The sequence below is a fragment of the Neofelis nebulosa genome, chromosome 16, assembly GCF_028018385.1.
Source record: "Neofelis nebulosa isolate mNeoNeb1 chromosome 16, mNeoNeb1.pri, whole genome shotgun sequence".
NCBI lineage: Eukaryota > Metazoa > Chordata > Mammalia > Carnivora > Felidae > Neofelis > Neofelis nebulosa.
This window is the reverse complement of record NC_080797.1, coordinates 13,708,891-13,720,125: the sequence shown is the minus strand read 5'-3', so window position 1 is coordinate 13,720,125 and position 11,235 is coordinate 13,708,891. Positions and strand designations below refer to the sequence as shown.

General features: G+C 52.4%; 1 long non-coding RNA gene and 1 other non-coding gene across 2 annotated transcripts; both read right to left on the bottom strand.

Annotated features, from left to right (window-relative positions):
* On the bottom strand, positions 1-2,584 carry LOC131497879 (uncharacterized). Its single transcript, XR_009255194.1, has 2 exons — positions 404-2,584; positions 1-361 (listed from the first exon to the last, which is right to left on the bottom strand). It is a non-coding gene; the product is annotated as an uncharacterized LOC131497879 (long non-coding RNA).
* On the bottom strand, positions 608-679 carry TRNAQ-CUG (transfer RNA glutamine (anticodon CUG)). Its single transcript has one exon. It is a non-coding gene; the product is annotated as a tRNA-Gln (tRNA).
* Positions 2,585-11,235: the final 8,651 nt, after the last annotated feature.

The following is an 11,235-nucleotide window of genomic DNA, read 5'->3' as shown; positions in this document are numbered from 1 at the left end:
TCAGGATTTGTATGGATCTGCTCTAATAATGAAAACAATTCACGTTTCCTGGCAGTGACAGTATGAGCCCCTCTTGGTCTCCCTTTTAAAAGCCAAGCTAGAGAGAGGAAGTACACGTTAAAAAGGGCAGAGATCAGGAAATCTCTAACATGTTCCTCCCTCTGCGGGGGTCGGGGGATGGGCAGGAGCCCTGCTGGGCCACCCACACAACCCCACTCAGAGGTCTAGACCTGGAGGCTCCCTGGAAAGGTATGTGCCCAAGTGGAAGCAATAAGAGCCCAGGCCTCTGTGCACCCTGAGGGCAGACTCGCCCCTGCACCAGACCATGTCCTCTGAGCCACAGGCAGCAGCGCTAGGGGTGCTGGTGGACATACAAGGAAAGGGGTGACTAGGGGCTAGGGACTAGGGGTGTCCTGGTGGACATACAAGGAAAAGGTGACCGGTGACTGAGGAGGGGCCAGTGGCGTCAAATGGAGACTGCAGCCAGGGGTCTCCACGTGAGCCCCAAAGTGAAGACCCTGGTCTGGGAAGCACCAGGCTTTCCTGCGGAGGGCTGCATTGCCCACTACCTGGCACTGGGAGGACACAGAAGGGCCACAGGTGAGGCAGGTTCCACCAAGATTTGAACTCGGATCGCTGGATTCAGAGTCCAGAGTGCTGACCATTACACCATGGAACCATAAGACACCAGGGCTGCCGTCAGGCTACCCTTGGTCTGAGGGCACTGAGGGAAGAGACACCAAAGTGGGGATCAAGGGAAGGGGGACAAAAAAGAATTGTGTAGGTCCCACCGAGATTTGAACTCGGATCGCTGGATCCAGAGTCCAGAGTGCTGACCACCATACTGTGGAGCAGACTGCTGCTGTGGGCCCTGCACACCCTGATAGGGAGACAGAAGGGGACACGGAGAGTGAGGTCTGCAGGCTGCTGCCTGGGGGAAAAAAGATGAGCCTGTAGCCGCGGATGGTGTCGCCCCATTGAGCCCTGGGTTATGGGCCCAACACACATCCAATGAGCCACTCTGCTGCCCAGGCCCCGAATGTGACAGGTCTGATGGTCACAGCCCCTCCAGGTCAGGGGATGAGAATGGCAGGCTCCTACAGGGGCCGGAAGAGGGCAAGGCAAGTGCCCATTTACAAATACAAGTGGATTTCTGCTTTCCCTCCTTCAGTTTCCCGTGGAAAGAAATCTCTGAATTCACGTCCTTTTCTGCTGTTAAAAACAAAAAACCAGAAAGTCAAGAAACACAACCTTCATAGCCCAGAATGTCCGTGTCCCTGGGCAGTGGCAGCAGGTTCTGTGCTGCGGTGACGGTGGTTGGATTTTGGAAAGGAACAAAAACAATGTTTTTCCCCATCATTTGAAAAGGACTCCTAATCTGCATGATTATGAATAAACTGTTCTTTTAATTCTATTTCTTCTCTTGGTCTACTTCTTTTCTGTGACCAATAAAGTTGTTTCTCCAATACAAAACTGCTTTGTTATGACCTCTTGCTGTCCAGTTGTATAATTTGAAAAAAATAATAAAACCCTGCACTTTCAAATAGGTATGAACTGTTCTCCCAAGAACATGCCTTTTGGAAAAAACAACTTTTATGCTGAAGCTTTTCAAGTAAAAAGCATCTGTAGAACTTGCTGTTGTACACGGTGGTCTCCTCTCGAAAGCCAACAGAAGCATTGGGAAAGAGACACAGACACTGAAACCGCTGAGGTCAAACTATGAGTGTCAGCCAGGATGCTCGAAGGACATGGCTGCAGAGAGTTTAAGGACAAGGATTAAAGGAGGCTAAAAGGAGTACTCAGCGCCCCACCCCAGCCACTGCACCGGGCACCCGGAATACCCAGGCTAGGGAGCAGTTCCTAGGAGCGCTGAACTGGATCAAGCTCCACACCGGAGCGGTGGCCTCAGTGGAGGGTCAGGCCACGTGCAGGCAGGAAGGTGCTGAGGAGGACCCGCCCAGCCTTTCTTCCCTCCCCTGTAATCTCCTTGCCAGTCCCTCCCATTGGCTACAGCCCTTTGGCTCTCTTGCCCTCCAGCTTCCCGTTGGTCTCACAGAAGAGAAAGATGTGGATCTGGAGGGCAAAGGCAAGACATCCAGAACCGTAGGGAACAAATATAACCTCAGATGTGCGACCACTACTGCCAAGGGCGTTGAAGGGAGGGTGAAGGTGAAGGAGGACCTGAAGTGGAGGCCTGGGCAAAGCCAGGGGGCAGGGACTTCTGCAGCATCAGTGACACACCCAGCAGGGCACAGGGGGCAGCCCTGGCTCGAAATATCAAGACTGGCTGGTGGTTGCCAAAGGGGACGAGGACCCCTGACGTGCACCCACAGGGCTGTACTGTAGGCCGCGTCTCCACAAGAGTGTTAAGAATATTGCCTATGTTTATTAAATCCAGGCAGACAGATCAGAGACGAAAAAGTGGCCGCTGGGAGAAAACAGTGGCAACCCCTCTGGGCAACACATCTAATCAATGCCCCAGGGCAGGGACCCGACAACAAAACCAGTTGGAGGATCAGTGCCAAAAGAGCCTTCTGATGAGGTGTGTGGATGGACTTCCTGGAAGACGCCCAGAATTTGCAGATTCTCCCAGAATCTGCAGATTCTTCCACGTGAAAACTCATCAAAAGGTCTCCACTGTAGGAAAGGCCCAATCAGGTGGCAAGCTAATTTACAGAGATGTCCGTCAGACCCTTTCTCCAGCTATCCTAGTGAAGCCTGATGAACTCCGAACCAAAATGGCCTGGGGACAAGGAAGTAGGCTCAGCAACACGGACTCCTTCTTTCCCTACCACGCCTGCCCTCTGACTCCTGTTTATACGTTTTAGTGGCCAAATGTAAATCCCACTACTGGTGGCGGGGGGCGGGGGGGGGGGGTAGGGTCAAACCGCGCGCCCCACAGTTAGCGGCAGGCAGCGGGCCGTTGCCCACGGGACACTGTTGTCCCTTCAATGCCTCACCACGTAGAGGCAGTGGCCCTGGAAAGGAGCATCTGAGCCCGTCTCCTCGGGACGGTCTTGCACGCGAGGGCACAGGAGCAAAGCGGCTGACGTCAGACATCGCCCAGTTGCCGACGAGGAGCACGTCCCGGTCGTCAGCGATAAGCCACGTCCACCCGCTGGGCAAGTGCATCCCGAGCCCGTCACAGCCCGCGTCTGCGTGCGGAGAGGACAGCAGACACGGCCACAACCACTCTCAGGACTCAGCTCTGCCGCAGGCTCGACGCACCGCCGGGCAGTCGGCAGTCACGTGGGCAGCGGGTCACGTGTCCGTGCGTAACCTCGCGGCGCCCTCGCGCTGCCGCCCCACCCTGGAGGACGTGCGTACGTTCACGCGTGCGCACCTCACGGTGCGGATTGCGGAGGGCGGTGAGGCCACGTGCGGGCGCGTTCCCCGGGGCCCGTCGGAGGGGCGGGGCGCCGGGGGCAGGGGCGCGGGTTGGGCGGTGGGGCAGGGGCAGGGTGGGTGAGGGGCAGGGGCGCGGCCAAGGCGGTGGGAAGGGGCGCGGGCTCCTCAGGGCTCCTACCCTCGCGGGGCGGTGGCGACTTACTCTCCCCGACTCAGCCACCGGGGCGCCCCCGGCAGGTCAGGGTCCGGGAGGCGGGGCCAGCGCAGGATGGGTGGCGCCTGCCCTTCGGAGCTCCCTTTGTATGAAAAATGGAAAATTCGGAGTGAAGGTGAGCGTTGATTAGAGTAAGAACAGTGGTAACAACAAACCTCACGTTGTACAGAGCCGATGAATACCACAGACTTCATACAATTAATAAAACAGCTCACTGATTAACCGCGTGACGCACCGCTCACGCGTTTTCTCCTAAAATTTTTGATGCAGACTTTCCCTGTTGACAAGGCAAAGATTTGCTAACACTTTACTTATCTATCGATTTATTTATGAGAATCTTAGGCTGCGCGCTCAGTGCAGAGCCCGACGCAGGGGTGGATCTCTCAGGTCAGACATCGTGACCTGAGCCGAAATCCTGACTCTCACTCTCAACTGACTGAGCCACCCAGGTGCCCTCAACACTATTTTTTATAGAGTGGATAGAAAGATAATTCAGTTTTGACCATAGGGCAGTTGATCAAATTTTGTTTTTTAAAAATTATTATTGGGGCGCCTGGGTGGCTTGGTCGGTTAAGCGTCCGACTTCGCTCAGGTCATGATCTCATGGTCCCGTGGGTTCGAGCCCCGCGTTGGGCTCTGTGCTGACAGCTCAGAGCCTGGAGCCTGTTTCAGATTCTGTGTCTCCCTCTCTCTCTCTGCCCCTCCCCTGTTCATGCTCTGTCTCTGTCTTAAAAATAAATAAACGTTAAAAAAAATTTTTTTAAATTATTATTAATAGAGAAAAGATTGTCAGCTGTGCATTCTTTTTTTTCTTTTTTTCTTTTTAAAATTTTTAGTCCGTTAACTTACCTGCAATGTTGGTTTCAGGAGTAGAATTCAGTGATTCGTCACTTGCATGCAACACCCAGTGCTCCTCAGAACAAGTGCCCTCCTGAGGTGCCTGGGGGGTGCTCAGCCCGGTAAGCATCTGACTTCAGCTCAGGTCATGATCTCGCGGTTCGTGGGTTCAAGCCCCACGTCGGGCTCTGTGCTGACAGGTCAAAGCCTGGAGCCTGCTTCAGCTTCTGTGTCTCCCTCTCTCTTTGCTCCTCTCCCGCTCGTGCTCTGTCTCTCTCAAAAATAAGTAAACGTTAAAAAAAATTTTTTTTAATTAAAAAAAAAGAACAAATGCCCTCCTTAAGGCCCATCCCCCATTTAGCCCATTCCCCTCACCCACCTCCCCTCCAGCAACTCTCAGTTTGTTCTCTGTGTTTAAGAGTCTCTTATGGTTTGTTTCCCTTTCTTCTCTTTCCCCCCCTCCCTTCCCATATGTTCATCTGTTTTGTTTCTTAAATCAACGTGAGTGAAATCATGATGGTGTTTGTCTTTCTCTGATTGACTTACTTCACTTGGCATAATACATTCTAGCTCCAGACGTCGACGTCATCGCAGATGGCAAGATTTCATTCTTTTTCATGGCTGAGCAGTATGTCAGCTGTGCATTCTTATTGGTAATGCCACGTACATTCCAGCATTGCTTTTGGATTTGGCCAAAACACGTATGATCTGAGGGATCTCAGGTGCTTCAGGTATGTGGCTGCAGACACTAGTCTCAAATCTGCAATGCCCTCAGAGTGGCATCGTTGACTGCAGTGTTTCATTAGGAAGCGATGGAAACCATTTCCCACGTTTGATTCACTCATGCTCATTAATTGGGTCACAAACATTGTTTCCACTGTCCTTTAAAAAGCTCACTCTTGGGGCACCTGGGTGGCTCAGTCGGTTAAGCGGCCGACTTCAGCTCAGGTCATGATCTCGCGGTCCGTGAGTTGGAGCCCCGCGTCGGGCTCTGTGCTGACGGCTCAGAGCCTGGAGCCTGCTTCCCGTTCTGTGTCTCCCTCTCTCTCTGCCCCTCCCCCATTCATGCTCTGTCTCTCTCTGTCTCAAAAATAAATAAACGTTAAAAAAATAAATAAACATTTAAAAAAGCTCACTCTAGGGGCGCCTGGGTGGTTCAGTCGGTTAAGCGTCCGACTTCAGCTCAGGTCATGATCTCATGGTCCACGAGTTCAAGCCCCGCGTCAGGCTCTGTGCTGACAGCTTGGAGCCTGGAGCCTGCTTCGGATTCTGTGTCTCCCTCTCTCTGTGACCCTCCCCCATTCATGCTCTGTCTCTCTCTGTCTCAAAAATAAATAAACATTAAAAACATTTTTTTTTAAGCTCACTCTTTCTGTGGTTTGTATGTGACCCAAGTAAACACAGTCCACATACTCTGTGCAGTCTTCATGATTTTTGTGAGTCTGTCTGATGTAAGTGATGTCTGTCTTGAAAGCCAATTACAAGCAAAACAATATAGGCAACGTTTAGTCTTGGAACAAGCTAGTCAACATCATGTAGCAGTTTTCCTGTTAAAAAATAGATTTTTCGGGGCGCCTGGGTAGCTCAGTTGGCTTCAGCTCAGGTGGTGATCTTGTGGTTTGTGAGTTCAAGCCCTGTGTCGGGCTCTGTGCTGACAGCTTGGAGCCTGGAGCCTGCTTCGGATTCTGTGTCTCCCTCTCTCTCTGCCCCTCCCCAACTTGTGTCTGAGAGACAGAGTATATTTTTTAATTTTTTTAATGTTTTTATTTATTTTTGAGAGAGAAAGAGAGAGCAGAAGAGAGAGAGGGAGACACAGAATCCCAAGCAGGCCCCAGGCTCTGAGCTGTCAGCACAGAGCCCTATGTGGGGCCTGAACTCAGGAACAGCGAGATCATGACCCGAGCCTCAATCGGACGCTCAACCAACTGAGCCACCCAGGCACCCCTCAAAAAAATGTTTTTAATAAAAATTTAATTAAAAATTTTTTTTTAAATTGAAGAGGCATTAATTTCAGTTCATTTGGTTAAGTGTCCAACATCAGTTCAGGTCATGATCTCACAGCTCTTGAGTTCGAGCCCCGCATCAGGCTCTGTGTTGACAGCTCAGAGCCTGGGACCTGCTTCCGATTCTGCAGCTCCCTCTCTCTCTGCCCCTCCTCCGCTCATGTTCTGTCTCTCTCTCTTAAAAATAAATAAATGTTAAAATTGAAAAAAAAAAAAAAAAGATCTTTCGGGGGTGCCTGGCTGGCTCAGTCAGTGGAGCATGTGACTCTTGATCTCGGGGTTGTAAGTTCGAGGCCCATGTTGGGTGTAGAGATTACTTAAAATCTTTTTTAAAAATGCAGGGCAACTAATTAAAAAAAGTTCTTTCAAATGTTTTGAGAAGCATCTTTGCCCATTGTACATTTACTGGATCTCTGTAAATGGAATCATGATTTGAAACAAATGGATTTTTCATTAAACAGGTTTGGGGGGAATGATAGCTTATCGTAACAGGTATAATGCAACATCGTGGTACTCCACAAAGTCAAGAGACTTCAAAGTCAGCGGTCTAGGCCCACCCTCGCGCCCTGCTGGCTGGGTGTGTCGTAGTTTCCGTGCAGTCGGTCACCACCACGTTCCTTCTGCTTTTTTGCTTCCTGTTGAGGGGCGTCCTGCTCTCACAGTATTCTTCATTTCACTGTTGTTGCTTCCATTATCCATATTTTCTTAGTTATCAAGATTCTTTGCCTTCATGATATCGACCACTAGCGTTTGGTTGACATTGTGATACACTTTTGAGTTTTTGAAGTTTCTACCAGACTTTTTGCTTCAGTTTTTCCTTTCAGTAACATATTTCCTTCTGGTTGTGTTTGATTTTTCTATGATCAGTAATTCTAAAGTACGCAACGTTAATCTGAACTTACGGCAAACACAATGCAGCTCAAATGCATTTTTAAGTAAGTGCCACACCCAGTGCAAAGCCAAATATGGAGCTTGAACTCACAACCCTGAGATCAAGACCTGAGCTGAGATCAAGAGTCAGACTTTTAATTGACTGAGCCATCCAGGTGCCCCCTCAGATGCATTTTTAAATTGCCCCAGGGGTGCCTGGGTGGCTCACTAGGTTGAATGTAAGATTCTAGATTTCAGCTCAGGTCATGATCCCAGGGTCATGAGACTGAGCCCTGCATGGTGCTCTGCACCTGCTTGGGATTCTCTCTCTCCCTCTCTCTGCCCCTCCCCACCCCAAGTAAATAAATAAACTTTAAAAAAGGTACTACAAAGTAAAATTTCCTCCATGCAGTGCTAAGCTCTGTGACGGTGTGATGGAATACCCACGGGCCACATTCAGCGACTAACGTGCATGTGTGGCGTTCTGTCACCGGCCACGTATTTCTTCAGGCCCTTTTGCTGCATCGTTACCAGTTCAAGTGTCATTTCTTCTGAAACTTCCAGACTTTGTCTGGACAAGATGCTTCAGATTTGCTAAGACTTGACCTGCAGTGTCTGGCTACAAAGACTTTGGGTTGGGCCCAGTGCGCTCACTGCTGCGGCTGTGGGGGTGTCCCCGGAGCGCAGGCTTCCTGAGAAACTAAGAGGGAAAGATACTTGCTGGAACAGTGTGGGCTACTTGTGCAGAGTGTGTCCCTACACGAGAGTGCTCCCGTCCCACCTGCTTTCCCGGGATGGGTCCTGCGCTCAGTTGGGACATCCCTCATTCCACAGGCACCTGGGGTCGGGGGTGGAGGACTGGACCCCCTTGGGGCAACCTCTGGCCAGGTGAGCACCCAGGCAGCTGGCCGGAGCACGGCTAGGTGGAGCGTGCTGCGGACCCCAAGCGGCATCCCCCACAGTCTCCGCTCCGGGCCCCGGGGCGGGGCTGTGTTCACCTTTCTTCCACCCTGCTTCCTGGGGCTGGCCCTGGAGTGGGCATCCCAGCTAAGCCCAGGACCTGCCCGCGTGCCAGGCTTTTCGCTCCCCACCATCTTGAGTGAGAGTCTCGACGGTCAACCCATGGTGGCTGGGGGTTTAATGAGACAGTGTGTATGAAGCGCCCGGGGCAGCCTCTGGCACTGTCCGGGGCAGAAGCGGACAGCCACCGTGGCCTAGCGTTGCTCACAGCTGCACTAGCAGCCAGAGCCTTAGACTGGACCTGGCAATCTCTGCTCCGGGAGACCCGCTCCTCCCCGCTGTGGGAGGCAGGGACCCGGACCCATTCACGCTTCCAACTTTCCCCTCTCCTCTAAGGCCCCCTCAGCACATACACACACACATCTCTCTGGTCCTGAAAACACCACCAGTGACCCTTGGTCTGCTCATGGCCAGTCGGCCCAGGACGAGATGCCCAGCGTCCTTAGACATGGGGGAAATGCAGCACACCCACGAAAAGACTGCCCTCGCCACGCATTGGGAAGGTGGGGGCAACAGGAGCCCTCATATGTGGCTGGTGGGAACCTAGAATGTTGTGGCCACTTTGGAAAACAGTTTAGTGGTTCCTTCACATTTCCCCAAGGAGTTTTGGTTCTTTTCTTGGAGTGCGGTGTTTGCTGCTACTACACGGTGTAGATGGTGTCCCTGTGCCTGCGCTGTCTCAGGGTTCAGGGACTGAACCGGGGGACGTCTCTGTGCCTGCGCCATCTCGGGGTGCAGGGCTAGGAAACACACAAGTGTGCATGAACCTGGGGATTTGGGCTCATCTCTGATTGTTTCTGTGTCTAACAGGGCGCCTGGGTGGCTCAGTCACCTAAGCATTCAATTCATGATCTCTGCTCAGGTCTTGATGTCAGGGTCGTGAGTTTAAGCCCTGCGTTGGGCTCCACGCTGGGCATGAAGCCTACTTTATTTTATTTTATTTAAAAAAAATTTTTTTTAATGTTTATTTATTTTTGAGACAGAGAGAGAGACAGAGCATGAACGGGGGAGGGGCAGAGAGAGAGGGAGACACAGAATCGGAAGGAGGCTCCAGGCTCTGAGCCGTCAGCCCAGAGCCCGACGCGGGGCTCGAACTCACGGACCGCGAGATCATGACCTGAGCCGAAGTCGGACGCTCAACCGACTGAGCCACCCAGGCGCCCCAATGAAGCCTACTTTAAAAGAAGTCACTTTTCGGGGCGCCTGGGTGGCTCAGTCGGTTGAGCGGCCGACTTCGGCTCAGGTCATGATCTCGCGGTCCGTGAGTTCGAGCCCCGCGTCGGGCTCTGGGCTGACGGCTCAGAGCCTGGAGCCTGCTTCCGATTCTGTGTCTCCCTCTCTCTCTGCCCCTCCCCCGTTCATGCTCTGTCTCTCTCTCTGTCTCAAAAATAAATAAATGCTTAAAAAATAATAAAAAATAAATAAAAGAAGTCATTTTCATGCTTGTCTTTTTGTCCACATGAAGGTTGGAATGAGACCCGCCTCTGGTCCAGAGTCAGCAGCTTCTTCTAGCCTCTCCTCGCCTGTCTGTAACTCACTCTCCAGTACCAGAAATTGTGGCATTTGTCTCTTCGTTACCCATTCACTAGAGCCAGAATCTCTGTTTTCTTGTATTTTGTTTCCTAAATGAAGCAGTGTCTCCTATGGGTGTAGCTTTCCACAGATATTGTTGAATTGAAATGGACTTCAAAGAGAAAGCTTTTGGATTATTTCTGTTAGCTAGATACTTAGGCCATCGGGTCCAGGCCGCATGCCCCAGGACAGCTTTGATGTTTACCATCAGGAGGCCTCAAAGCACAGCCTTGCTCTCATGCACCTGTTCTCGCCCACGTCCCACCCCCAGATCAAGGGCCTCCAGGATGAGGCGGGGTTTCATCCCGACCCTCCTGAGCTCAGGAAGGCTTCTGCATGGGCCAACGAGCGGCAACCAACTGGAGTTACTGTTTACTCATTATGTCACTTTCTCAAACTTACTCTGCATCAGGCAAGTGCTGAGGACAATCAGGAAATCCACCTGGGCTGAGTCCCACAGGAGAACGCATGTGCACAGCACGCCTGGGTGGCTCTGGTAGTGATCTCCCTGTCTTGGGACCAAGCCCTGCTTGGGCACTGTGCTGAGCATGGAGCCTGCTTGGGATTCTCTCTCTCTCTCTCTCTCTCGCTCTCGCTCTCGCTCTCGCTCTCTCTCTCTGTCCCTCCCCCACTCTCTCAGAATAAATAACCTTTTAAGGTCTCCTAAAAAAGGAGAATGCATGTGCACACTGATTGTCCCTCTGTGAGCTGGGAATGAGGCGGCTCCAATGAAGGAACAGTCGTCACTGTGTGGCAGGTGTCAGGGTGGCTGATGGGAGCAGGCTCCTGCGTGGGGGTGGCTGGGCATGCGTGTGGGGAGGGTCTCGGGGAAGGGGCTGGCTGTGGGTGAGGGAACTTGGGCTGCTGCTCCAGATGAGGTGTGCTGATGCCTTGCATCTAGGCCTCCTGCCCCCGTTGGCCTGACAAAGGCAGCCCGTGTCCCCTCTGCTCTCAGTGGGCCCTTGGCATCCGGCACAGGGCCCAGCCTGCTGAGTGACGTGCGAATGAACAAGTGCCTGGGTGCGGTAGTGCAGGAGGCAAAGCCAGCCCGGAGGCCCCTCCTGTCAGTAGATGGGAGGACCAGCAACGTCCAGGATGCCGAGAGGCCACAGGGAGCTCCGGGGTGGCTGAGTTGATGCAGCAGAGGCCCCTCCGTTCAGAACCTGCCTTCCGCTGCTGAGTTCATGTCTGTCCTACGGTCTACGTTTTGCATGTTTTCCATGGGTGCCTTTGGGGACACCAACGTTGTCACGGAGATTCAGAAAGGTCGCCCAGAGGAGGAGACATAGCTGGACCCTGATGCTAAGGGCAGCTGGTCTGTGTGTGGCCAGCCATGGGACACCGGTCACTAGGAGGGCCGCATGGCTCATG